General features: G+C 42.6%; 1 long non-coding RNA gene across 1 annotated transcript; it reads right to left on the bottom strand.

Annotated features, from left to right (window-relative positions):
- Positions 1 to 454: 454 nt before the first annotated feature.
- Positions 455 to 12,057, bottom strand: LOC309963497. Its single transcript, XR_014326294.1, has 3 exons — positions 11,917 to 12,057; positions 8,781 to 8,858; positions 455 to 493 (listed from the first exon to the last, which is right to left on the bottom strand). It is a non-coding gene; the product is annotated as an uncharacterized lncRNA (long non-coding RNA).
- Between the last annotated feature and the right edge of the window lie 14,396 nt (positions 12,058 to 26,453).

Consider the following 26,453-nt stretch of genomic DNA (forward strand, 5'->3'; position numbering starts at 1 on the left):
GCCACGCTAAGAACTTGGCCTTCTTCCTAGCACAAGAGAAGGTCATTGAATGGTTTCAAACGGGTAGTGGCCAAGAATGATAAGATCATCTTTATTTTTTAGAAAGATCATTGTGGCTGGAATGCAGAGGTAGACCACTTGATAAGTTACCATTGGAGTCAAGATAAGGAATGCCCATAGGTTGGACATGGCAGTGGCAGTGGAGATGGAGAGAGGTTATAAGGTATGAAAAATTTCTGAAGCGATTGACAGGACATGGTGATGGATGAAGTATAGAACTGAGGGGGAGAGAACTGTTAAGAATGGCTCCTGGTCTTTCAGATAGATACGGGCACATTTCACAGAGATAGAGAACCCTAAAAGAGGATCAGCGTTGAAAGATCATGAACTTACCTTTGTTCATGCTGCATTCAGGTGCCCCTCAGATATCCAAGAATACACACCAAGTACACAGTTGGATGTGTGGGTCTGGAGCTCCTTAGGTACGTCTGAGCTAGAGTGTGAATTTAAGAATTATTGGCATATAGATAACAACTGAGGCCAAGAGCAGGAGAAATTTGCTTAGAAAATGGGCAAAACTTAAACTGAGAAGAAAAGAGGGCCTAGGACCCAGCCTGGAGGAACTTGTTAGCAAAGGAGGCTATATTAAGCAGGGTTCTCAAGACAAACAGAACAATAGGATGTGTGTGTATTAGAAGAGTGTTATAAGGAATTGGCTTAAGTGATTGCGGAAGCTTTGTAAGTCCAAAATCTGATAGGGGAAGCCAGCAGGATGGAGACTCAGGAAAGAGTTGCAGTTTGAGTCTGAAGACAGTCTGCTGAAAAACAAGGATCAGTCTACATTGTAGATCAAGTCCAAAAGCAAGTCTGCTGGAGAATTCCCTCTGGCTCGAGGAAGATCAGCCTTTTGTCCTATTCAGGACTTCATCTAATTGAATGAGCCCCACCCCTCCATACACACACACACACACACACACACACACACACACACACACACACACACACACTATGGGCAACAATCTGCTTTACTCAAAGTCCACTGATTTAAATGTAAGTCACATCCAAAACACCCTCACAGGAACATCCAGAATAATGTTTCACCAAATATCTGGGCACCATGGTCCAGCCGCGTTGACCCATAAAATTAATCATCACAGAGATATACAAGAAAAGCAGACATAGTGGTTGTTTCTCGGGCTCTGTAGTAGTTGCTAGGAACACAGCCTACATCATGGTTTACAGTCTGAATCCAGGGGCCAGACAGCTGGGTTTAAATCCTAACTTTGCTTTTTACTTACCCTGTGGCCTTAGGCAAGTTATTCAAGGACTCCATGACTTATCTTTAAAATGGGCACAGAATTACCCACCTCTGATGGTTGTAAAAACTGAATCAGTTAAAAAACATAAAGGGCTTAGAAAACTGACTGAATATAGTAAGTGCTCAATAAGCATTTGCTCTTATTTTTAAGGCAGACATGGTCTTTTTCCCATGAAGTGACAGGAAGCATCACAAGCAGACAACAGTGTAAGGAAGGCAAATGCAGCAGAAACACCTGACCTCATCTCAGATGAGGGCCTGATCTATAGAAGGAGGAGATGGCTGTCCCACTTCAGTGCTTTAGAGAATTCTGGAACTTGCCCGTCCTTTTTTCTCCATGTGAAGATACCTGCCACGTGAATGGCTTGTGAACTTGTGGAATAAGCCCCTCCTTCACTCTTTCCTGCTAAGGCCCTAAAGGACTCCGTGTTAAAATACAGATGTTACCTAAAGCTCTGTCAGTATCAGCCTCAATAGCTTGAGGTGGATTCCTTCCTGGATAAACTACTCAGGTTCTAATGGAACATTGTCTTTGTTCAACTGAGGCAGGACTGAGGAGGCTCTTGGAAGCTAGGAAGTAGCTGGGGAGGCAGAAGAAGACAGATGGGAAGGAAAGGGGAGGGAAGGAACAAGGAGGGTGTTAAGAGAGAGTCAGAGGACGGCAGAACCCTTCTTGTTACCCACACCTGGAATTTCCCCTGGTGTTCACTCTCCTCCAGGCCTTGTGCCCGTTCATGCCTGGGGCCCCTTGAAATATTTTCCCAAATCCTTTACCTCCTTGCTTTAAATAAGTATTAATCTTAAGGTTTGGGTTTTATTTTTTCCCTACTATGGGCCAAAGTAGTTTTCCAGAGAGAGGCTACCAGTAGAAGACAAGCGTGTTGCTAATTCCACGTTATCATATTGAGTACAATGTAAATACTTGTTCCCTTAGGACACGCTTTTTATTTCCACTTCTGAACGGCAGTCACCCCTTTTCTCTGCCCTACCCAGGGCGGTTGTTCAGGAAGCAGAGCCCCCTTGACCCCAGCCCCTGTAGCAACTGGAGAAATGGTGACTGTGCATTTGCCCCTCCGTCTTAGTCCCGGGCTTGGGCAGAGGGTCTGTGCAATAGCACTTGGATCCACTCTCTAATCTCTTTAGACAGTGCTGAGGTGTTCGATGTATTACCCGGCTTGTAATTCAGTATCCACTGTGAGGGAGCATGTTGTTTTATTTTTCTTTCTAAATGAAATACTGATAAAGATCTTGTGCCATGACTAATTCAGAGCTCATTTCCTACCTTTTGCCTGTGATTCCTTCTGTTTCAGTCCTGCAAGCTAAGGCTTAATTTAGGCACTTCTCTCTCTCTCTTTTATTTTCCTATTTATTTATTTATTTTTGGCTGTGTTGGGTCTTGGTTGCTGGACACGGACTTTCTCCAGTTGTGGTGAACAGGGGCTACTCACTGCAGTGGCTTCTCTTGCTGCGAAGCACGGGCTCTAGGCACGCGGGCTTCAGGAGTTATGGCACGTGGGCTTCAGTAGTTGTGGCTCACAGGCTCTAGAGTGAAGGCTCGGTAGTTGTGGCGCACGGGCTTAGTTGCTCCGCGGCATGTGGGATCTTCCTGGACCAGGGCTCAAACCCATGTCCCCTGCATTGGCCGGCGGATTCTTAACCACTGCGCCACCAGGGAAGCAAGCCCCTAGGCACTTCTTTTTATTTAGACAGGGGCTGGGGCCCTGCAGTTTCCCTCAAGATGGGCTTTTCTGAACGTTCTTCAGCTGGGCAGAGTTGCAGGCCCACCTGCATTTGGTTCCTACATTTCTCAGTCACATTCCCTGAGTGGCATGGCCTCAGTCACACAGCTGGGAATGGGTCGTCCCTTGACTCCCAGGCTTGTGCTCTGCCCACTCTACCAGTCTGCCCTCCAGGGCTCACAACACACTCCTCTCATGCCTGAAAACCAGTGAGGTTTTCCCTTAGGGCCCCAGAGCCCTGGGAAAAGGAACTGGCAGGAAGGGCAGGAGCCAGTGTCCTACGGTCATTGATGGTTCTCTTCCAGAACAGCTCCCCAGGCAGCTGAGCCAGAGCTGAGGAAGAGGAGACCCAGGAGATACCGGGGTATCTACATTCTAGCTCAGGGGCCTGTTGCTTCTCTCTGCCCCTGTGGAGGTCTCTGAGTCCCAAACCCTCAAAGAACCTCAAGGAAACTGATTAGGAGATGCCCTGTCAGGAATGAGGTGAGGGGAAGGAAGGAGGTGCTGGTCTGGTACAAAGTGAGGCTCAGAGAAGGGATGAAGTTCAGGGACGGGGTGAGAGTCAGGGATGCCGGTAGCACACAGAAATATTGGTCAGTAAAGCACATGGTTTTACACTGTCGTCTACCAAGTGTCCTCCACACCAAAACGACCATGCTAGACATTCAGAGGCACAACCCCAGGCCCCGAGGACACTGAACTGACAAAATATACAGAAGTCAAGATTCGGACACCAACACAATTTGTGCCTCTTTCCTGTGCCCGGTGCCTCACAGGTCATCTCATTTATTGCTCAAGACAGCCCTGCAAGTAGGTGTTTGCTCATTCACCTGACAATTGAGGACAGCTGAGGAAACGAGGCTCCCGAGAGTGAGGTACGCGGAACGACACAGATGATGCTTTCAGGAAGCAGGATGCAAGATGGTCCATTTAGTCACAAAGAACAAAACAGGCTGTACTGCTTCTGCTCCTAAAGGCTGAGCCCATGGTCAGCTGGGAATCTGATGAGCTCCTCAGCCACTGGGTTCCTGGCCACAGGTGCCCTCAGTGCCCCCCGGACTAGGGGGCTGGATTGGCCTAGACTGGCACCCAGGGGAGACTGAGTGCGCGACAAGAAGCAAGCAACGCCTGCCACGCGCAGATGGCGGCTGAGGAGCCGGGAGCAGGCATATGTTCTGTAAATAGCGCTCACCCTGCCCTCTCTCTGGCTACAGACCTGGCCCTTCCCCTTCACTGCAGGGCTGCTGCCCAGGAGTTGGCTTTTCTGATGCTGTGTTTGTTTATGGCCTTGGATGCACTGTAACCAAAGTCCGTCTCAAGCTGAGCCTCAGGCACTGAGCAGACTGGAATGGAAACTGGGACATTATACAATTCCTAGGTTAAAAAAAAGAGAAGTCCCCAAGGGCAGAAGTTGGGTCAGGGCTGGCCATATCACGGGGTTGCCCTGTCTGTGGCAGGGATTCTCAGTGGATTTCACTTAGCCCTGGAGAGACAGCACAAACGGATCCTTGAGCACAGAAAAGGCATCTCCAGGAAGCAAAGGTGTCACAGCCCAGAGTGGTTGCTCTCTCCCCTGCCCTCCTAGAGTAGCTTTGCTCTTAGCTCTCTACTGCATTTATGATGAAGGACTGATTTCCTGGTCACCTCAACACTTATTCAGCTATGTGCAGGGCCCCATACTTACTCACAGCCTGTGACATGTCCGATGCACCTTTGGTTCCCTGGCACCCAGCCCAGAGCCAGAAAGTAGTGGGTGCTCTATAGATGTTGGTCAGATAAATTAGCATAAACCATGTAGTTCCAGGATTTGTAAAATGCCCTATGATATGAAATGGTCAACAAATCCTCCTTCGCCAATAAAATCTACCTGAGATCACATAAATGGCTTCTCCTAACTTCCTAATAGCACAGGATATCCCTTGGACCCTAGTGAAGTAAGTCCAGTGTATGATGAACTGCCTTATAAATTAATGAACACCACCCTTTAGAAAAATGGTCTATTTCATTTGAAATGGCCAGAAATATGAAAGGCAGTGGTCACATAGTTGATGTGAAAGTTACCGTAGTGGTTCCTGATATCTTTTCTGTTACAGTCCACATAGGAGATGAATTTCTCATGGGTCATGCACCCCCAACAGGAGAGCCAAACCACACCCCTTCTTTGTCTTGCAGGAAAGTAAATCCAAAGGCAAGTGAGTAAAATCAGTGTCTTTATGAGAATAAACTTGAATCTGCTCTAATTTTATAAATTGAACCCCAATTATGGACAGCCTTTATTGCGTGCTTACTACATGCTAAGCATTGTGCCATGAGCTTTGCATATACGATCCTATTTGAGTTAGGAACAACGCTGCACAGTTGGTTCTATAGAATCTTTAGCTTGCAGATTAGAAAACAGAGGCTGATGGAGTTTACACAATAATATATGACTAAGGCTAATATATGACTAGGACTGAAATCCAAGTCTTTACATTTACACTCACCTGTCTCCAAAATCATCATACTCAAATTTCAGCACTTGGTGACTATTATTATAAATTTCCTGTGACATCCCTCACAAGTGACTGCCACAATCTGTGTATTATAACATAGAGAACCTTTTACCAAGAATACAGTGCTGGGCTTCCCTGGTGGTGCAGTGGTTGAGAGTCCGCCTGCCGATGCAGGGGACACAGGTTCGTGCCCCAGTCCGGGAGGATCCCACATGCCGCGGAGCGGCTGGGCCCGTGAGCCATGGCCGCTGAGCCTGTGCGTCCGGAGCCTGTGCTCCGCAACGGGAGAGGCCACAACAGTGAGAGGCCCGCGTAATGCAAAACAAAAAAAAAAAAGAATACAGTGCTGCTTCTATCAAAACTGGATTTTGCTCCCTGATTTGAACCCAATTCAATTATTGGAGTCACTTTGGGTCTTAAAAAGCAATAAGGTAATAACCATCCTTTACCGAGTGTCTGTTATGTTTTACTCACAAAGTCAGAGATGTTGCAGAAATTATTTCTAATATTATATTCATTATTTCTAATATATTAATCTATGTATATTGTACTATATTAATATTAGATTTCTAATATAACATATGTAGAAAGTGTTATATATAAAGTTGGAGCAGGAGAGAAAAGCCAGGTCCCCACTTGGTCTCATTTCCAGACTCCCAGGGCCTCTGATCTCCCCTTTCCCCACTCTCCGCAAGTCTCATTGGGTGCCTTTCCTCCCCCTGTGTTTCTGTCTTCACTGGCCCATCTCCACCTCTGCTCTCAGCTGAGACTCAGGCCTTGGCATGTTAATGGGCCATGATGAGAGTCTGGGGAAACAGTCCTCAGACGTGTAGGAGTGATGCTGAAAACTTGGCCTCTGTGCACTGGTGCTGAATTGAATCTCGGAGACAGGGTTTTCGGTGAAGTACAATAGAGAAGAATACCTTTATTGCTTTGCCAGGCAAAGGGGGACACAGTGGGCTCGTGCCCTGAAGAACTGTGTGTCCCAGCCTGGGGGATTTGAGGAGGAGCTTTCTAGCAGTGATTCAAGGGCAGGGTTGCTGATAAGGATCAGGGTGTGTGCAGGGCCTGCACTCCTTTCATCTGGCCTCGGGTGGTCTTCTGATGCATTTCTGTGGTTCCTGTAATCTGGCCCCGGGTGGTCTCTTGAACAGCTTCTCTGGTTCCTTTAATCTGGCCTTAGGTGGTCTCCTGATGAGCTTCTCGAGGTTAACAAACTGTGATCTTCTCTGGAATGAAGAATGCTAACACCTTCCATTTGTTGGGGGTTTTAGTTCTGTGAAGAGCTCAAAGGTATTGTTATGTGTATCCCTTGAGGAGGAACCAGAACCCTGCCCCAAGGCTGTACTATTGTTTCTTGACTGCTCCTCCCTTGTCTCTGCATCCCCTCCCTTCCCTCATTAGCAACTGTTCCAATCCACCCTTCGGGACTCAGGGAAGGTCATGGAGGCTGGAGTCTATTCCCTACAAGTAAGAAATGGGAGGCCCACAGGGTCCTGCTTGGTTTCAGGAGGAGGGTGGGAGGATAGGACAGGAAATGTTGGAAAGAGGAGCCCTAGGAGGGGAAGTGTTCCAAAGAGAGGTATAAGTCCCCAGTGGGAGAGGGGAGAGTGGAGTGAGAGGTGATGGGCAGGGAGAGAGCGCAGTGGGGGTGAGGCAGCCATCATTCAGGTGAAAATATGGAGGAGGCAGGAGAAGGGGCTACAAGCACCCCAGAGTCTTTGGGGAGGAGAGGAAAAGGGAGAGGAATCTCCAGAGAGCACTGATGATCTTCCATGAAGGAGAAACTGTACAGAAAGAGAAAAGGCAGCTTTTCCCAGCCCAGGGCTAACATTTGTGTGGGAGCCCTACTGTCAGACAACCCTATCACTCTCGCCAATCACCACTAGTGTCTGGAATTCATGCCCCAGGGAAATGCCTTCAAGGACTCAGCAACAGTGAATTCTCTGGAGCCCTCCCTCCTTGAGCAACCTCCTGAATTACGAGTCTCACTAAGGTCAGGCCTTTCTCACAGACCAGGGAGCAGGGGTCAGCAGTGGGCAGGCTGTTGGGCAAACATTCCATTGTCCAGATTTGGATGAGGAAAGACATTAAGCTGGAATGAGATGGAATAGGGATCAATTCATGCTTCAAAAACAGGAAAGCATTGGTCAGGGAGGAAAATCAAGGACGTGTGCGAGTTTTTCCAAGCCACCAGCAAAATGCTACCACAAATTCAATGAAGGAGTTTGTACATCCTTTTATTTCAAACTTGCCCATAATTTGAAACCATCAATATCGATATGGGTACCTTGTTCTACATATTTGAAGATGATGCTACCAGTGGTGATTTTCCTGTGTGTGCATAAAATTGGCAGAAAAGAGTGGTGCATGTCTGGCAGTCTCCTATGTTGTATAAAGAATTGATTTCAAACTGTAGCTGTTTGAAAATAGATACTACAGAAACCAGGAGTTTGATGTAAAAATAAACAAGTGTTTCTTAATCTGTATTTTCACAAGCAATGATTTAATCTCTTTGATTTTAAACTCACAAGTCAAAAGATCGGTCAGTTTGATTAAAAACACATGCACAGTCCAACTGATTTATTGACTGAACTATTCGCTTGAAGGAGCAGTGGTGCAATGGTAAGAGACGTGGCTTGGAAATCAGGTAGCCTGGGCTCTGGTTTGGGCTCCATCACACACCCCTTGTAAGAACCTGGGTGACCTCTGAGCCTCAGGACACTCGTACCTGCATCCTGGATTCTGGTGATCATCAAATAGGTGAAATAATTTTATACACTGGGAAGTTCTCTCCAAAATTCTGTCACTACTATCGATAACTGTCACATAACCCCAAAGCCAAGTATTCATCAATCCTTTGAAATGCTGATACTATATTTGATACACTTACTCATGGGAACTTTCCCATGTTTGACAACTTCTCTCCCTCTCCTGTCTGAATCATACTTCCTAACAGTGCCCTCTATTACCAATTTAATGCAGCACCCCTGAAGATAATAAGCCTAACTACTGCTTCAGTTAATAGATATTCTTCTTTCAGTACCTGAAACAGGTACTGTTTCTGCTTTCAGTACCTGAAACAGGTACTGTCATCTGCTATGACATCTGTTTAAAACCCATGGAGAGGATTCAGTGTTCAGAAGCAAATTAAGTAATTACTATGTAATTACACTATAAATTGTGCAGTCATTGATTTGCTCTCAGAATTCATCTTTCGGACATACTCACTATGACAGCCACCTGCGTTCTTCTAAGATGTGCAGATCTGTTCTTCAAATGGTCAATATAAGGATTTGAGCTAAATACCTGTGGGTGAAAGATTAGAGTATTATCTCTAGAAAAGAGAACGTGTCGGAGATGGAAGAAATGAAACTGCGGAAATGAGATGTTAATAGAGTGAGAAAGAAGGAGGAGGGATATTTTGAAGGTGGATTATCTAAGTACTTTCTCAGTCATTTCATAAAACCTGTGAAATTGCTAAGCCTTGCCGGTAGGAGAAAACACAAAAGGAAGAGAGATCAGAGATGTAGGATTTCACCCGCTCCATGAAGAGCCCCTCACTAGCGATAAACTGTACCATATATAGAGGGTAGAGGATTAATGACTTGAGATAGTATCTAGTAGTCCATGATAACCACCCAGCGTTACGGTGGTTAAAAACTGAGACCTAACACTTGCTAAATGGTTACAAAACATAGACCTTTGGTGCTTCCTCTAAATCCACTTTTTAAAAGCCAATCAACAAATATTTATCATCCACATGTTATATGGAGTATGTATTAGGCTACATTCTTGAAACAGCCTGGAATATAAATAAATAAAGCAGCAGCATGGCATGGTGGAAGAAAGGCTAGCTTTAGATCCTTCCTGACTTGAGTTTGAATCCTGGCTCTCCTAAACAGCTGTTGGGTTGAGCCATATGAAACTGCTGAGGATCAACCTTTTGTAAGCTACATACGTGGCGATTTTGTATGATTCGACCAAAAGGAAGTGGAAATGCCTCTTAAATGTTTGAGAATTAGAAAAAGTGTTTATAAAATGTTCATAATAAATGTTTGTATAAATGTTTAGAAGTTGTTCATGGTGGAAGGGATGTAGAAATATCCTACCCTTGGTCCCCATCATAAACAACATCATTCCTGTACAGTGGAAATAAGACAAGACAATGTTGTGAAAGTCAAAGCTGTGAAAGCCTCCCTTTTGACCACTGTATATTTAAAAGTACAAGTCTCGATAAATATTTAATGAAAGAAGTTTTATTAAAATGAGAGGACTCGTTTGTTAAAACAAAGGCATTTGCCACTGTACAAGCATGCAAATATATATATCCAGTCTCTGAAACCAAAATTCTATGCCAAATGCCCACCTTCAACAACCAGCCTATTAAAATCAGTTACTCTGCAATTCTGTTAACATCAAATGGTTCAATTTTAACAGGACTGCACTTTCTGAACATGTACATTTCTCCACAATTTTCAGAAGGTAAGTCCCATTTAAGGATGGGATGCAATTTTACAGAATACAGTATTATTAAAAAAAATGCACACCAAACAACCAGTTACGCTGATGACGGTTCCTGTTCCTTTCCTTTGGGTGGAGGGAGCAGCGGCCCTCAGCAGCATGGGGCCGCACATCAGAAGCAGCGGCAGGGGAAGAGCTAGCACCATCAGTCAGTTTGCTAAGTAGAGACAAGAAGCAAGTTCAATGGAGCAGAAAGGTCCCTGCCTCTGTGGAACTGATGGAAAGAAGGAATGTGATTGGTTTCCTAAAGGGCAGGCAGAGGGGTGATGGGTAATTTTACCTCCCCTCGCTAAACATGCCTGTCTATCAGAGATGAATCAACACCTTAGATTACACATTATGCAAATGACAGTGGCAGTTTGGCACCTAATGGTCTCCTGCCAGAGTTTAGATTCATTCCCACTGTTGTCTGTGAAAAGTGAAAATAAACATGTTCCCCCTTCCCCTCCCTGGCCTCCTTGTCCTTGAAATACAGCTTCCTCCTAGCCCGCGGCTCAGAGGCTGTGTCTCCTTGCAGAGGTTATGAGCTCAAAAGTCCCAGACTAGGAAATTAACTTAACAAAAACAAAAATAGAAGCACCAATGACTCTTGGAGATCATACAGTGAAGCTCTCAAGGAAATTCAGTTCCTTAAATGAAATTCAGAAAGATCCTGAAAGTGTTTCAATGCCAATGAGTCAGAAAAAAAACACTATCCAAAGAGAGCTACTTCCTGATTTGCTCATTGAAAACTAATTCTGGGCAACAATGGAACAACTGTGTGTGGTGTAAACTCTTCTTTTCCCCCCAAATTGAAAAGAGCATGTCTTAATCTGGGGAAAGAAGAGCCAGAAGGTACTGATCTACCCTCACATAAGTACTCTAAAAGAGAATTGATTTGGGGCTTCCCTGGTGGCGCAGTGGTTGAGACTCCGCCTGCCGATGCAGGGGACACGGGTTCGTGCCCCGGTCCAGGAAGATCCCACATGCCACGGAGCAGCTGGACCCGTGAGCCATGGCCGCTGAGCCTGCACGTCCGGAGCCTGTGCTCCGCAATGGGAGAGGCCACAGTAGTGAGAGGTCCGCGTACGGCAAAAAAAAAAAAAAAAAAAAAAGAGAGAATTGATTTGACTATCCCCCACCAAGTCTCAGGGTAGAACTGGAAGATAGACACTGAAATTATAGGAATAGCTAGTCTGTACATGAAATATGGCATCTTTAAGTGAACATGATCAGATTCTAGTACAAATTCCCAAGGGATTCTGGAAACTTTTCCTGTACCTCCTCAGATACATTCATATCTAAGATGTGATTTATCCCTGAGGTAGATGATTGTCTTAAAGCACCTTTTAAGACTATTTCCAACATTGAAATTTGGACTGTAAGGATGAAATCAGAATTTTTAACAAAACAAGCTCAACGTTGAACTTCTGTATCTGTGAAGATTTGAACTCTTGTGGAGTGGATTATTAACTAAAAAGAACTTTGCTGAACAAAATAGGGTGTGCTGGTCGCCATTTCAAAAACAGTCTCTAACACAGGTAAGAACTATTAAAAAAAAAAAGAGAGAGAGAGAATGAGTTCAGGGCAATGGTGTTCTTGTGGGTCATAGGATCATTATACCTACTCAGACTAAAAGGAAGACTCCATTTTGTTTAATGAAGACGTAGTGGGTGTAACAGTCTTCCTTGTAAACACTGGTACCCACAGTGGAAAACTTAAGCTTTAAGTCAATAAATAGACACCACTCAAATGGAGCCTAGATTTTTCTTTATAGAGAGTCAGCCCTGTCTGAACAATGATCTTCTCAGTGAGCATCCTTTGTTAGTGCACAAGGTGGGAAGATAAAGAAAGACTGACTTACCCTGGCTTGTCCATCCTTGAAAGGCACCATGTGGCCTCTTTTCCAGAAGATAACAAGGCTCTTAAAAGAATCAGAGACCCGAGTTCTAGCTTTAGATACCACCGGTTCTTTTACTTATGTCACAGATGGTTCATGTCTCTACAGACTTTCTCCTCGTAAAATGAAGCGACTAAATGTTGAAATCCTTTTTATGCAAGAAACTCCACTGCTGCCTTACATTCTGTCATTCATTCACCGAGAATGACAACTTGATAAATACAGTTGACCCGTGAGCAACACAGGTTTGAACTGCACAGGTCCACTCTTACATGTGGGTATTTTTCAATAAATATAGTGTATTTTCTACATTAAATGTGTGGAAGCGTTTGTGTTCAATTAGAGATCGTGATATGTGAAATCACAAGAACGAGGGTTTGAGTCCTGATTCTATCCGAACTGTTTATCAGTTCCTTTGTTTTGGAGGCAGAGCTAGCAGTACGTGGATTTGGATTTTGCCCGGGGGTCAGCACCCCTCACCCTTGAATTGTTCAAAGGTCAACTCTATACTTATGTGATACTCAGAACCTCCTTGAACAGCTTTTTAAAAAAGCTTTTCAAAAAAGCTACTCCAGAGCGATCTCCTCTGTCCAGTGTTAGAACACAATATGGATCAGCGCAAGGTCTTCACCCTTAAGACGAGGTCGGCTTTTGTAGTTCATTCGCATCTGACATTTGATCGTTGTAAGCCACATTGGTGTCCGAATGGAGACCAAAAATTGGAGATAGTGTCTTTCTATGCCTTTAGGATAAGAAACACAATGATGGGATTAAACTTCCAGTTTGGCAAATTCCCCGGAGACCCTGAGATTATATGGCTACTCTCTCACATTCTCCAATTAGCAAATCTGGCCACAGTGGCACTGCCACACTCGCTGAGCCGCTTCTGCAAATGTACAAATAAAATGTATCAGGCATCTATTGAGGACCAAAGGCCCGTTCCAGCCTCCCGCTTTTCCTAATAGTGGGTGAGAAGCTACATCAGGCTTGATTTTTAGCCAGTAGCCACTGAAGCCCCATTCCTAATTAGGAAAGTAAAATGCCCCTGACAAAGACACAAGAAATCCAAATGTCTACAGTAGTACAGATCTTGAGATTCTGTATTTGCTGCCAAGAGAATATCTCAGGGAGAAGGAAAAATACGGGAAACCACAGGAAATAAGGATGAAAGGCTAATGTATTTAAGTAATTTTCCCTACCCTAATGTTTCCTTTAAAATATAACTGTCTTTTGTAGGGGGCGGGGGGGGGGGTTGGCTTGTTTTTGCTTAATTAAACACCAGAAACCAGGCTTCCCTGGTGGCGCAGTGGTTGAGAGTCCGCCTGCCAATGCAGGGGACACGGGTTCGAGCCCTGGTCCGGGAGGATCCCACATGCTGCAGAGCAACTGACCCCGTGCGCCACAACTACTGAGCCCGCGCACCTAGAGCCCATGTTCTACAATAAGAGGAGCCACCGCAATGAAAGCCCGCGCACCGCAACAAAGAGTAGCCCCTGCTCGCCGCAACCAGAGAAGAGCCCGCACGCAGCAATGAAGACCCAACACAGCCAAAAATAAAATAATTAAACACCAGAAACTATTACCTTGATTTGGTCTAGGTTTTTAAACACTTGAATAGAATGTGGTTTGGTGTACATATTAAAGAAGCTGAAAAAAAACCCAAATGAATTAAAATGTATTCCCTGTACTAGGCTATATAAAGATATATGATATTTCAAAAGTTATTTTGTACAGAGAATAGCAGGGACTTGTTTTCTCACATCTTCTGTAAGACAGTAAAAGCCAATCGTTAAAACAAAACAAAACAAAAACACTTGAGGTTTCTTCAGTTCTTTGGATTTAAGCTCAGGTTGAAAGCACCAGAGGGAAGCAGCAACCACAGCATTTCAGTAACTCATGCTGATGCCCTGCAAGTAAAATTCCACTGCCCACGCCATGTGGCTCCACTAAGTCTCCCCTATATCCATCTACACTGAGCAATGCATCTCCACATCTCATACGTACTTGTATACCATTTATTTCATCACTTACAGCACTATATTGAAATAAACTGCAGGTGACTACTCTCTAGACTTCAACTCCTTAGAGGAAAGTATGTTAATCAACTTTTTACCCCCAGGAACAAGCACAGCACTCACACATAGTAGAGACAATTAATAATAGCATCCTTATTGATAATAAATTGTATTAAAATATTTAAATATATTTATAATTTTCTTTCAATATTAAAACTAATCATAATAGTATTTATTAAGCATCTCTGTGTGCAAGATGGATATTGAGTGCTTTCCTGATATTTATTTCATTTAATTTTCATGAATCTGAAATAGACACACTTTTCCTGTATTCCAGCTGAGGAGATGATTGTAGAACGGTGATACAGCTAGTAAATGGCAGAATTTGAACTCAGGTTATCTCAATATACTGTCTATAGTTTTAACACTTCACAATACTGCCTCCTGGTACAAATCCCTTAACAAATGTTTTTCAAAATTACTGACAAAATCCAAACTCCTGGGAATTAAATACTAAAAGTTTGTAGCTGCAAATTTTCATAAAGATTTGACTTGTAGAGAGAGCCAAGATATTTCTAGTCCAATTTGACCTCCTTTGTATGAAAGACTACTTCAAGGTGCTTCAAGGTGCTTCACAGTTAAGGAAACAAGGATGAGAGGCAATCAAGATCTCATCCTAAAATAACATGCATGGAGTAAGAGTTCCATTTAGACCAGCGAAATCCAGCCCACCAGCCTCCCTCACGTCACGCCTGTCAACGCCAGGAAGAACTTCTGTGGTCAGCCTACAGATATGAATTCTCAGCACTTGACACTCATTACTGGAGTTGGCTCATTGAAGAGACTACTGGGCTATGATGTTATCGGCCTTTTCATAACTGTTCCTATGGTGCTGAAGGAATTATCTTTGATGTAAGTGATGTGGGCATTCATTCCAGGTCAAGCTCTGAGATAAATAGCCTGGAAGACTTCAAACAAAACAGGGAACTGTCTCATGCTGCCATCCTAAAGATCCCCACATCCCATACTGTCCACATCCCAAGAGCCAGAAGGGTTAACTTCGTGCCCTTCTGTGGATTTGACCCATAAGTTGCTTGCATTGTCCCTCTGAAGTATTAGTGGCCTGGGAATAAGTTGTAGCTGCAGATTGATGAGTCGGGCTGGGGCCTTATCACCGTCTGTAGCACCATGAGTATAATTTCAGGGACTCCAGGTGGCAGGTCATTGTCAATGCCTTTGTTCTCTGATACAGCAACTGAGACGTGAAGTTCCTAGGACAAGGCTTTATAGAACCGAGAACACTGTCATCTGTTCTGATATTCACATCACTGAAATCTCTGAGAATGCTAACAGAGTAAACTTGGGAAGAGCAGGAAGCCTGTTAAGACTAAACATCCAACAGTGGAAGAATGATTACATAAGTGAAATATGGCAGTGATTGAAAATGAAGTGGCGTGAGAGTAGGTAATAGCATGCAAAAGTGTTGATCCTGCTTGCTAAGTGGAAAAAAAGCATATTAAAATGTCCACACCGGGCTTCCCTGGTGGCGCAGTGGTTGAGAGTCCGCCTGCCGATGCAGGGGACACGGGTTCGTGCCCCGGTCCGGGAAGATCCTACATGCCGCGGAGCGGCTGGGCCCGTGAGCCATGGCTGCTGAGCCTGCGCGTCTGGAGCCCGTGCTCCGCAATGGGAGAGGGCACGACAGTGAGAGGCCCGCGTACTGCAAAAAAAAAAAAAAGTCCACACAACATGTTCCTATATTTATAAATGAAAATATCTAAAATGCAAATAAAAGATCTACATCTACTTGTCAACAATGCTCATATCTGCTTGATAGGATTATGGGTGATTTTTATTTTCTTCTTTTTGTTTATTTTGATCCTCTACGTTTTCTGTCTTGAGTATGCATCCTTTGTGTACTACTAAAACAAAAGCTTTCTCCAAAGCAAGAGGGCCTTAAAATACACTGTTAGAAAGAGAAAAGTTAAGAAAATTAAAAGTAATAAGGCACTAGGCTAACGAGAAGTTTTTTAAAATAGATACTCTAATAGGATTATGTTCACCCCATGAAGTAGCCAAAGGGCTGTGACCAGTCTGCCTTTTTTTAGACCTTTTTTTTTAAGAAACAAGAGATACTATAACAAAAAAGTGGTGATAGTCATTCATAATTCCAAAAGGGAAGTTATGGAGCATCTTAACTGTCCAATAGGCCACAGCATCCCAGACTGTGTACCCAAGAAGCTCCTGGTAATAACAGAATTCAGTGAGCCTTGTTATATCTGTGTATTGAGTTTCCCAAAGGAAAGGATCGTAGTAAAGGCTCTGAGCCATCCTGCAGTGAGTAAATCTGAAGAATCTCATTTAACCCAGTGTTCCCACCCTTCAGCATCTCACAACTCAAAATAATAAGGATGCTGGAATCACTCTGCCTATAAGACAGCACTTTGAAAAACCTCCTCCTTCCTCTTAGAAGAATATGTTACTCCTATTGGGAATTTACTTATTTGCTTATTAGCTCTCTGACCCAAGTGGAAAATAAATAATAATCTTGATTTCTGACAACTGCCACAGAAACCATGCCCTAGAGCTCCCCAGAGACCCAGAAGCATGAACACTTCTCTGCTAGTTTTCTGGGACTGACCAATGCCCAGGGAACCACGGAGCCCATGATTGCTGTTGCATGTGCTTCATGCCTTGAAAACTTTCCAGTTATTAGAGGGTTATTCTTCACCCCATTCCTATTACCCAGGATGCAAATTATCCTCTTGAATCCGGCAACATATGGTCTCTATAAATAAAGAATTTGCAAGCATATTAAAATCAACCTAACAATAGCTCTGAAGATAATTTTTTGGAAGGGCAATTTTGGCAGTGAAATGATGTCAGCTCCAAACTTTTCAATGAATGTATTCTTATCAGTAGTTTGGATGTGACATGAGGTGAAGCATCTTGTTAGGGGATTTCATAGAAGAACACAGCACAGAAGCTGGTGCAAATAATCACTGTGGCTATGGTAACCCAAGGTAAAAAGCACTATTTGCATCACTTTATCACTCCTTAGAGATCCAGGTTACACATATTACCGCTGTAACTGGACAAGATGGATGTGATCACAAGTGACCCACCACAACAGCAAGCAAGATAATTTATTAAAAATCGGTTCAGAAAGACATTCAGGAAATAATAATTCAAGGATGTGACAGTTGACAACTCGTGAAAAACTTTGAAAAATATTCACCCAGAAAAGCTTCAAATTCTGTGTTTCCTGAATTTCTCTCTTATTAATGCTGAGTTACTGTGTGTATGTGTGTTTTATTGTCACCTACGGAAACTTTATCTTTCATCCAGAAAATGTATTTTTAATCTAGAATCATTATAACTAAGTCAAGAATTCAGGAATTAAATCAGAGGCAAAAATTTGCCTTGAATAGCATTGTGAAAAGGGCCCGGCATAGGAGAAGTTATCATACACCCAGACTACAAAAAGCACCTTCTGGTGTATCTTTCCAGCACATCACATAAATACTTGCTGTAGAATATGGCCCACTTATCTATGATATCTCAGCAAAGGGCTCTTGTTGATGCTACTGTTGGATGATGGATTGCTGTTTATGGCTATCTAGAAGCCATTTACTCAGCAATTATTTATTTATTAACTACAGTATTTCTCGCACTATGCTATTAGGCTTAGACATAGTGATAAAGATAGACATAATAATGAGAGTAATAAAATAGTGATAAAGCCAGATAAAATCTTTGCCCTTACAGAAGTTACCGTTTATCAAAGAGATGCAGTTAAAAAGTAGTTGAGGAGGGGCTTCTCTGGTGGCGCAGTGGTTGAGAGTCCGCCTGCTGATGCAGGGGACACGGGTTTGTGCCCCGGTCTGGGAGGATCCCACGTGCCGCGGAGCAGCTGGGCCCGTGAGCCATGGCCGATGGGCCTGTGCGTCCGGAGCCTGTGCTCCGCAACGGGAGAGGCCACAACAGTGAGAGGCCCGTGTACCGCCAAAAAAAAAAAAAAAAGCAGTTGAGGAAACTAGCCTATGGATTGAGGGGTTTTTCCATATGACATAAAGAAACAGTCAACCTAAAATACAATCAATGGTAAAGTTATGAAAGTATATTGAAGATGAAGAAATGATAAAAGGTATGGTGGAGAAGAAATATACTCATGAGCAAGGACTCCCTCTGCATTCTTAATTTTAACTACACTCTGTCATGAATCCAAGAATTTGCTATACGGGACAACTCCCAATTCTCCAAATAAATCAAACAATTTAACACCTTTGTTTCTTTGCAAGTACTTTCATCTTATCATTGAATGTCTCTCCCCGACAACCAATTTTTCTCCTATTGAGATTTCATTTTAAAAAAATTTTTAACCTAAGTCGTGTTGTCTCTTCTATGAATTTAACCCAGTCATCCTCATCAATAATAAACTGTTTCAGTTATAGTGGCATAACTAATTATTTCTTCTAGATTATAGTTACTATAAGCTCCTTTAAAGTAGGGGATTTTCATTTCAGTTTGTATATTTAATGTAACATTTATAAATTTTAATCATGGGATTGTCAAATATAATGAGTAAATACGTGCAAATAAAACTATAGTGGTCCTTTTGAGGACCAAAAAAAAGAACAGAGGATAAGTTGTCAGCATGTCTCCAGACTCAAGAGTGGGTACATGTATGATGCCATGTATACTTATATAAGTAAAATTAACACATCACAAAGAACCAAATGAATTTTCAGCAATTTTTGAGAGTGTATTTTTGGAGTTCTGTTTTTATTTTTTATTTATTTATTTTTTAAAATTTATTTATTTTTGGCTGTGTTGGGTCTGCGTTTCTGTGCGAGGGCTTTCTCCAGTTACGGCAAGCGGGGGCCACTCTTCATCGCGGTGCGCGGGCCTCTCAGTATCGCGGCCTCTCCTGTTGCGGAGCACAAGCTCCAGACGCGCAGGCTCAGTAGTTGTGGGTCATGGGCCCAGTTGCTCCGTCACATGTGAGATCTTCCCAGACCAGGGCTTGAACCCGTGTCCCCCGCACTGGCAGGCAGATTCTCAACCACTGCGCCACCAGGGAAGCCCTGGAGTCCTGTTTTTAAATGAAGGCTGTGTGGTTTTCAGTGAATTCATCTTGGAGAAAGGGGCACAACAGTTCCCCGAAAGAAATAATCAGTTGTCATACAGGGTATTTTGCCCTAAGCAAGATCACAACAAATGGGCCAAGTGACATCTAGTCCAAAGACATATGCTATACATTCTTAGACAGCACGGAGAGAGAATAATAGAGTTTTCAAATATAATCCTTAATTCAAAAGGCTGCATCTCACATGGGCAATACTATGCAGCATTTTCCAAGGTGAGTATAGCAGGAACTTATTTATTTTGTGGTGGTTGGTAGTTCTCTCCAGCAAAGCTTAAGTGGCCAGCAATTAATAATAACAAAAATTAAAATTTCTATGCCATTTTATTTTATTTTTTAAAACATCTGATTCAATTATTTATTTATTTATTTATTTATGGCTGCATTGGGTCTTCATTGCTGTGCGCGGGCTTTCTCTAGTTGTGGCGAGCAGGGGCTACTCTTCGTTGAGGTGAGCGGGCTTCTCATTGCGGTGGCTTCTCTTGTTGCAGAGCACGGGCTCTAGGGCACATGGGCTTCAGTAATTGTGGCACGCAGGCTCAGTAGTTGTGGCTCACGGGCTCTAGAGCGCAGGCTCAGTAGTTGTGGCTCATGGGCTTAGTTGCTCTGCGGCATGTGGGATCTTCCTGGACCAGGGATCGAACCCGTGTCCCCTGCATTAGCAGGCAGATTCTTAACCACTGCACCACCAGGGAAGCCCCTATGTGCCATTTTAAAGCTTACCATGTACCTCACAACCAGCCTAAAAATTAGATTACCATCTCATCTTATCCTTAAAGAAGTAGAATGGTGTATGGCTTGGGGTTCTTAGTTACAAACAATAGAATCCACTCTCCCAGGTTAAGGAGAAAGGAACTTGTCAAAGGGTATTAGGTAGTTCATGGAATCTCTGGGATGGCAAGACCCAGGTTTGGTTACTAACCAGCCAGACAGCAGCGTCATGAACAATACAGCCTAAACAGTGCCTGACAATTATTTGGAGCTCTTTTAGAGGATGCATCATTGCTTCCACTGCCTCTATTCACCCCTACGATGTTCACATTTGGAGGCTGGAAATTTCAACACAGCAGTTCCAGAAGAACCAGATACCTTTGTCACTCCGTGTGCTCTCCAGTCAATCCAAATAACCAGAAAGCCGCTGCTGTCTTCTGTTGCTCACTCCTGCATCTTTGTCTTGCCCAGAGGCTTCTGATTGGTGGAAATTAGGTCATATGCCTTTATCCTAGTTGTAAAGGGACCTGGGAAATTTAGTCTGGACTTCAACTTCTTTTACAACTGGCCCATTTCCTGGAAGAAAAGCTAAAGGGGGATTAGAATAGGAAATCAGTTAGCTAATCTACCAAATTTGCTGTAAGTGGAGAATTTACTTGATTACAGACACATAGCTAGTAAGTGACAGAGCCTCAGATGCCAAGTCTTACAGTCTCCACAAGATAAAAATGAGTGCTTCATTACGGTAGAGATGAGTAGCTCATCTGGCCTTCAGAGCTTAATTAAAATATCCCTTAAGAGCAACTGTTCCTTTTGACATAGAATTGCATGTGCTCCAAGCATCATTATTGGTTTGGTTTTCTACATATCTAAATATGGTGAAGGGAGTAGCCTTGTAAATGGGGATGAGTCCTTCATCCTTTCTCCAGTTCTCATTTAAAAATGATAACTACACATCTACATTATGAAACTAAGGCTCTCAGGGCCAGAAAGACCCATAAAGCCAGGGTAATATTTGCAGCAGCTGTGAGTCAGTTTTCCCTATTTCTCACATTACTCCATGGATAATTGTTTATTAAAGGAAATAAGAAACACACACTTTTAAAATCTGACTACCATGTAAAAAGTGAAATGCTGAATATAGTGTGTGGACCCACACATTACAGTTTAACAGACTTGGGTTTAAATCCAGGTTTAATCACTCACTAGCTATAAGATGCTGGTGGAGCAAGTTGCTTAATCTCTTTGGGTCTGTTTCCTCTTCTGTAAAATGGGAACAAGGGTGCCTATTTCTTATAATTGTTAGCAAGATTTTATGTAAACTGTAGAGAACATCACAGATGTGAGTAGAGGCAGGGAAAGCAATGGTGTGTCTTCTAAGTATGTAAATTGTATGAACAAATATTATTTGTTAAAGCACTTTATATAGTCCTAGCAAATAGTAAGCAATGATTAAATAGAAACTACTATTTAAAAATATTATTTCAAAATAATTATGATTTTAAAAATCTTAATAATGGTGTGCCATGATAATCTACCCAGTCGTGAAAATGGTTACAGTTTTGACTGAAGAAATATAATGTAGAATGGCAAGTGAGATTTTTTTCCAAGACTAGTTCCTTTCACAACTGACCTGTTTCCAATTATACTTAAAGACCTTTCCTAAATTCTACTTTTGCAAAACTTTAAAACTGTCTGATGGGTTTTCAAATTATATAATCAGGGAAAAGGAAAGCAAATAGCTTGAAATCTCTTAGAAAAGTCACCTGTACTATCTGTCTGTGACTTACTGAAAAATGACTGTTAAAATGCAGTCCTTAAACAAAAAATAGCCTCAGAATTTCATGGAAAGTCATCTCTAATGGGCCAAGTAAAAACACGCTCTGAATAGGACTTTACAACATTTTCACAGTTTCAGAAACTGCCTGACATCTCAAATATAATGAAAAGTAAAACCTCTCATATATGTAGGTGAACAGAAAGCACAGAATCAGTTTTTACTTTCTGTTGTCATTAGTAAAACCTGCCCTATATGTCTGTTGAGTTTGTCTGTGATGCAGACTTCCCTGTTTAAGAAATTGGACTCGGACACGTGTTCTGAAATATATTGTCTACAAGGGGAAAAGAAAGCAAAAAGCAGGAGGAAGGCAAATGTCTCCCTGCTTTGGTACAAGTTGACATTTATACCCTGTCTGAGAGAGAGAACAGGGTGCTGAAAATGGGAAGAGATGTAAAGTTTCTTGGTCTCTCTTCCATCTTTCCAGTGAACGCTGTTGGAAAGTTGACAGCGGAAGCCTTTTCTCAAAAGAATGAGCTCCCCGTGCTGATGAGACTGGAACAAGGGCCGAGTACTGGTTTGGAGAGTGTAAAGAGCAGGCAGAGGAGGGATGAAGAGAAGAGAATACAGAGGACCATGAAAAAGATGAGCAGAGAAACGTGAGTAGGAAGGAATCCTAGGTAAGAGTTGAAAGAAGAGAGGGACCAAGTGTATCAAAAGCAGCTGAGAGCAGGGAGGGCATCACGTAGCATGCTGATAAATTGCAAGTTAAGTAGGTGAGGAAATGAAGAAAAGCAGGAAAGGGCACTCATTTAGAGGCTCCGGTTATGAAATGAAGGAGAAAAATACCATGCTAATTGAGTGTGAGGCCAGGGTCAGGAGAAGGGTTTGTTGTTACTCCTGTCATTTTTCTAAGCAAGGGCAGATAAGCACTTCTAAAGACAAAAGAGGAGCCAGTGGGAATAGAGAGGCTGCAAACACCGAATCTAGAAGAGACCTTCACTGAGTGGGTTGAGAGTACGTGGACCAGTGGCAGAATTTCTGATCAGTGAGGATTAATGCAATTTTTAAACCAAGAGAGATTTGGTGGGGGCGTGGCATGGCGATGGCAGTACATTTCCAAAGAGATCTCATGGCAGAGCTACAACTAGAATCTTTTCCTGTCTACTGTCAATCCTGGAAGACAAACTGTCTCAGTCTCTTTGATAATGAGACCTTACCCCACAATATTTAAAGGCACAGGAGTAAGAAGAAAGATTACAGGCAACAGTGGGGGATTAATGAAGTGGGGAGAGTAAATGGAGAAATGACACACAAGTGAGAATCGAACCCAAAGCCCATGGGAGAGATTGATATTGTAATCCCTGCCCGTGGAATCCAACCTAGAGGAGTCCAGTGTAGCCTCAAACAGATTCAAGAGCTATGTAAGGTTGATTGTGGTGAAGAGTTCAAGGCAGCAGTAGAATGAAAATTGGCAGGCTGGGTGTCTAACCATTGGAGAAATTAGAATCTTTAGCAAAAAGGAAGTTGTAAACAGAAGGGAATGTGTAGAAATAGAAATCCCAGGCACAGGGCTTCCCTGGTGGCGCAGTGGTTGAGGGTCCGCCTGCCGATGCAGGGGACACGGGTTCATGCCGCGGTCCAGGAGGATCCCACATGCCGCGGAGCGGCTGGGCCCGTGAGCCATGGCCGCTGAGCCTGCGCGTCCGGAGCCTGTGCTCCGCAACGGGAGAGGCCACAGCAGTGAGAGGCCCGCGTACTACAAAAAAAAAAAAAAAAAAACAAATCCCAGGCACAAAGTAGTGTCTGATGAGGAGGAAGCCAAGCAAGTGTTTGGTCAACAACTTGTGGGGAGCAAGACTGGGGAAGAAGCAATGCAGCTGACTGAGAATGAGAATGAAACAAACAGCAGCATTTCCATCTGATGGACCAGTAGGTACTAATTTAAGAAAATTATGTACAAAACCAGAGATGTCAGAAACAAAAGGGCATGGTTAAAAAGCTACTCTGACAAACAAAACCATCATTGTCACCCGGGCATTCCTTCGGGTGCATTTCTAGAACAATTCATAAAGCCAATTCTAATGGTGAAAACTAGTAAGTCTCTTAGTTAAGTGTTGACATGGTGAGATACTTCGTAATAGTACATTTCTGATAGATTCTATTAAAAACCTTGACAATCCTACGAAGAAAAAAAATCATGAATCTTGTATTGGCTTTGTCTTAAGCATCTGTAAAAGAATCATGGCGTAGCCATTTCAGGCTGTCTTGGTGTACATAGAATGTTAATTATGGCTATGTAAATGCTACTCAAAGGGCTATTTAAATCTGGTAGATTTTTCATATTCTTAAGTCCTATTTGAGAAGACTTAATTCTACCTCACATCAGTGCTCATAATAATACTCATAATGACGTTTCCTCTAACTTGCATAAACCCCCCATTTTTTTGGCCAAAGTGCAAGACCTTTTTAATATAGACGATATAAAATGACCTTGAAATTTCTTATGAAAACATTCAACTGGAAATACTAAGCTTTTTGGAGCAACAGACAAGTAAGAACACTGCTTTTGTACTACATACTCAAGATGCATTGACTGATCATTGCTCAGGATACATTTTATAGGTGATCCTCTCAGGATTTGTCTTTATCATGTTTATATTAACCATGATAATACTTCTAATTCATGTCGCAGTGTTCAGCTTACAAATTACTTTCAAATAATTTTTGAAATTTGATCCTTACACTCAGTATGTCCAGATGTTACCATTCTCATTTGATAGATGAGGAAACAAGGCAGAGATGCACTGAGTTCAGAACCAATGACTAAAATCAGGAAGTTGAATCCAGTTCTCCCAGTGCCATAAGATTGACTGCCTACAGAATAATTTCCATTGAGAGCATCTACATGAAATTACTTTTGGCTATTACATATTCCAATTAAGTGATATTGTATAAAGGGGCGTTCAAATTAGAAAAGGGGGAAAAAAGAAAATAAAAATTGCAAATTCTCATCCCTATGTTATCAGTTGCTAAATGGTACTTACATCGTTCTTTGAAATTTGACCTAAAATAATATTATCTCTCTGTGGTGAGCCTGTCTAAGAAATAGCTCTCCTTAGACTTTGTAAATTTCAGACAGTAATACACTAACATCTTTCTGGTTTCTAAAAATAGCCATTTTTAATCAGTTTTCCCCCAAAATAATGGGCCAAGTGAAAACTCTTTTTGGTATCACATGGCTCATCATTTTTAAATTCTCCCAGCTGCTGTTTATATTAGCAGGATGTCTTTCCTCCCATGCTCTTCCAAATCTGTAATGAAACATCCTGGCATTTCCTTTCCCAGTAGAGAAGCCCTTATCCAAGGCCCGACCACATTACCAGGTTCCCAAGTCCTATGGTTGAACAAGTGATTGCTCTGCCCATCTTTAAAAACATCCTCATATAAGGCAGTCAAGACACAATATCGGGCTTCCCTGGTGGCGCAGTGGTTGAGAGTCCGCCTGCCGACGCAGGGGACACGCGTTCGTGCCCCAGTCCGGGAAAAGTCATATCCATCGCTGGAAAGGAAGCCAAGGATTTATTTAAAATAATGAGATATCCTCATTTTCAGTTTTTCCTGAGAGGATTGTAGCAATGTTTAAAAATTCCCTGAATTCTAGAACTAGGGCAACACATTGATTTGAAGAAAGCTATAATCTTCCCTTCTAATTCGAAGTGCTCTTTTTCTGCAGTGAAATAGAATGTAGCTTTCAGAATAGCAGGAGCCCTAAGCCCATACAAAGGCATCCTCATCCCAACCACTCCTCTTTCAAGCTGGCCCCATTCTTCTGAATGCAGGGATTTATAAAGGCCCTTTCAAGAAATTTCAAGGTATACTGAACTGAAGAAAGAAAGGTTCAAATAATTTCTTCCAGATTTGAGAAGGAAATGACTTCAACTGCCAAGTCATGACGAATATTACCTTTTGCTTTCTGCCGCTTCCTCGTTGCAAATGATCTGTTGGGTAAGTTCAATTATGGGGTCTCTTTGAAAGACTTCATAATTAATTTTTTTAAAAAAAACAGATTAGTTCTTTGTCTTTCTGAGGCAAAGGAGTCAGAACACTTAACTTCTACGAGCATTCAGGGATTTCGACTTCATGGGTATATGGTGCGTTCCACAGCCACAGAGGCCTTACTTCAAAGAAAGGCCAGCCCTCTGTGATTTGAAGAGATAATAAGTTAGCAAGCTGTATAATATAATGGTTTATGAAATTCTGCCTTCAAGGACCAGTGCTTTATTTCTTCCTCTCCTGTGCTTATTTAGAACATAATTACAAGAGCGAGAGGAAGGGAGCTAGTATGGCATCAGGATAACCATTCGCTAAATCAGTGCAGCTGAGTAGACTCTCTGGCCTTCGGGGCTCGTTTATCAATTAGTTCTGCTGCAGCCTGAGTTCCTGGATTTCCCCACAGAATGAAGATTCTTTGATTTCACTGATTGACCAGCTCTGAGGAAAGCCATCTGAGATCAAAACATTTTTCAGAACGAATCTCTTTTACCCTACACTACCACGATGGGTTGTACAGCCAGCTTCTCATTCATTTCAGGAGCATTTCATAAGCACTAGTATTTAGTTAGTCCTTTCTCTCTCTCTCTCTTTCTGAATTTCTGTCTTCTTTTCATTCCTCTCTTTTAACTGGTTAAAAATGGGCTTATTTTTTTCAACTGGTTTATGTTTCTACACCATGGTTTTAAAATTACTATGTGGATTTTAATGTTAAGACCATTTCTTTAGTGCCATGTGGTCTCTGAATATTCAAAATTGGCTCTAATAGAAATAGAATAATAGAAATGCTGGTAATTAG

This window comes from Leucopleurus acutus, assembly GCF_964270905.1.
Source record: "Leucopleurus acutus genome assembly, chromosome: 6".
Classification (NCBI taxonomy): Eukaryota; Metazoa; Chordata; class Mammalia; order Artiodactyla; family Delphinidae; genus Leucopleurus; species Leucopleurus acutus.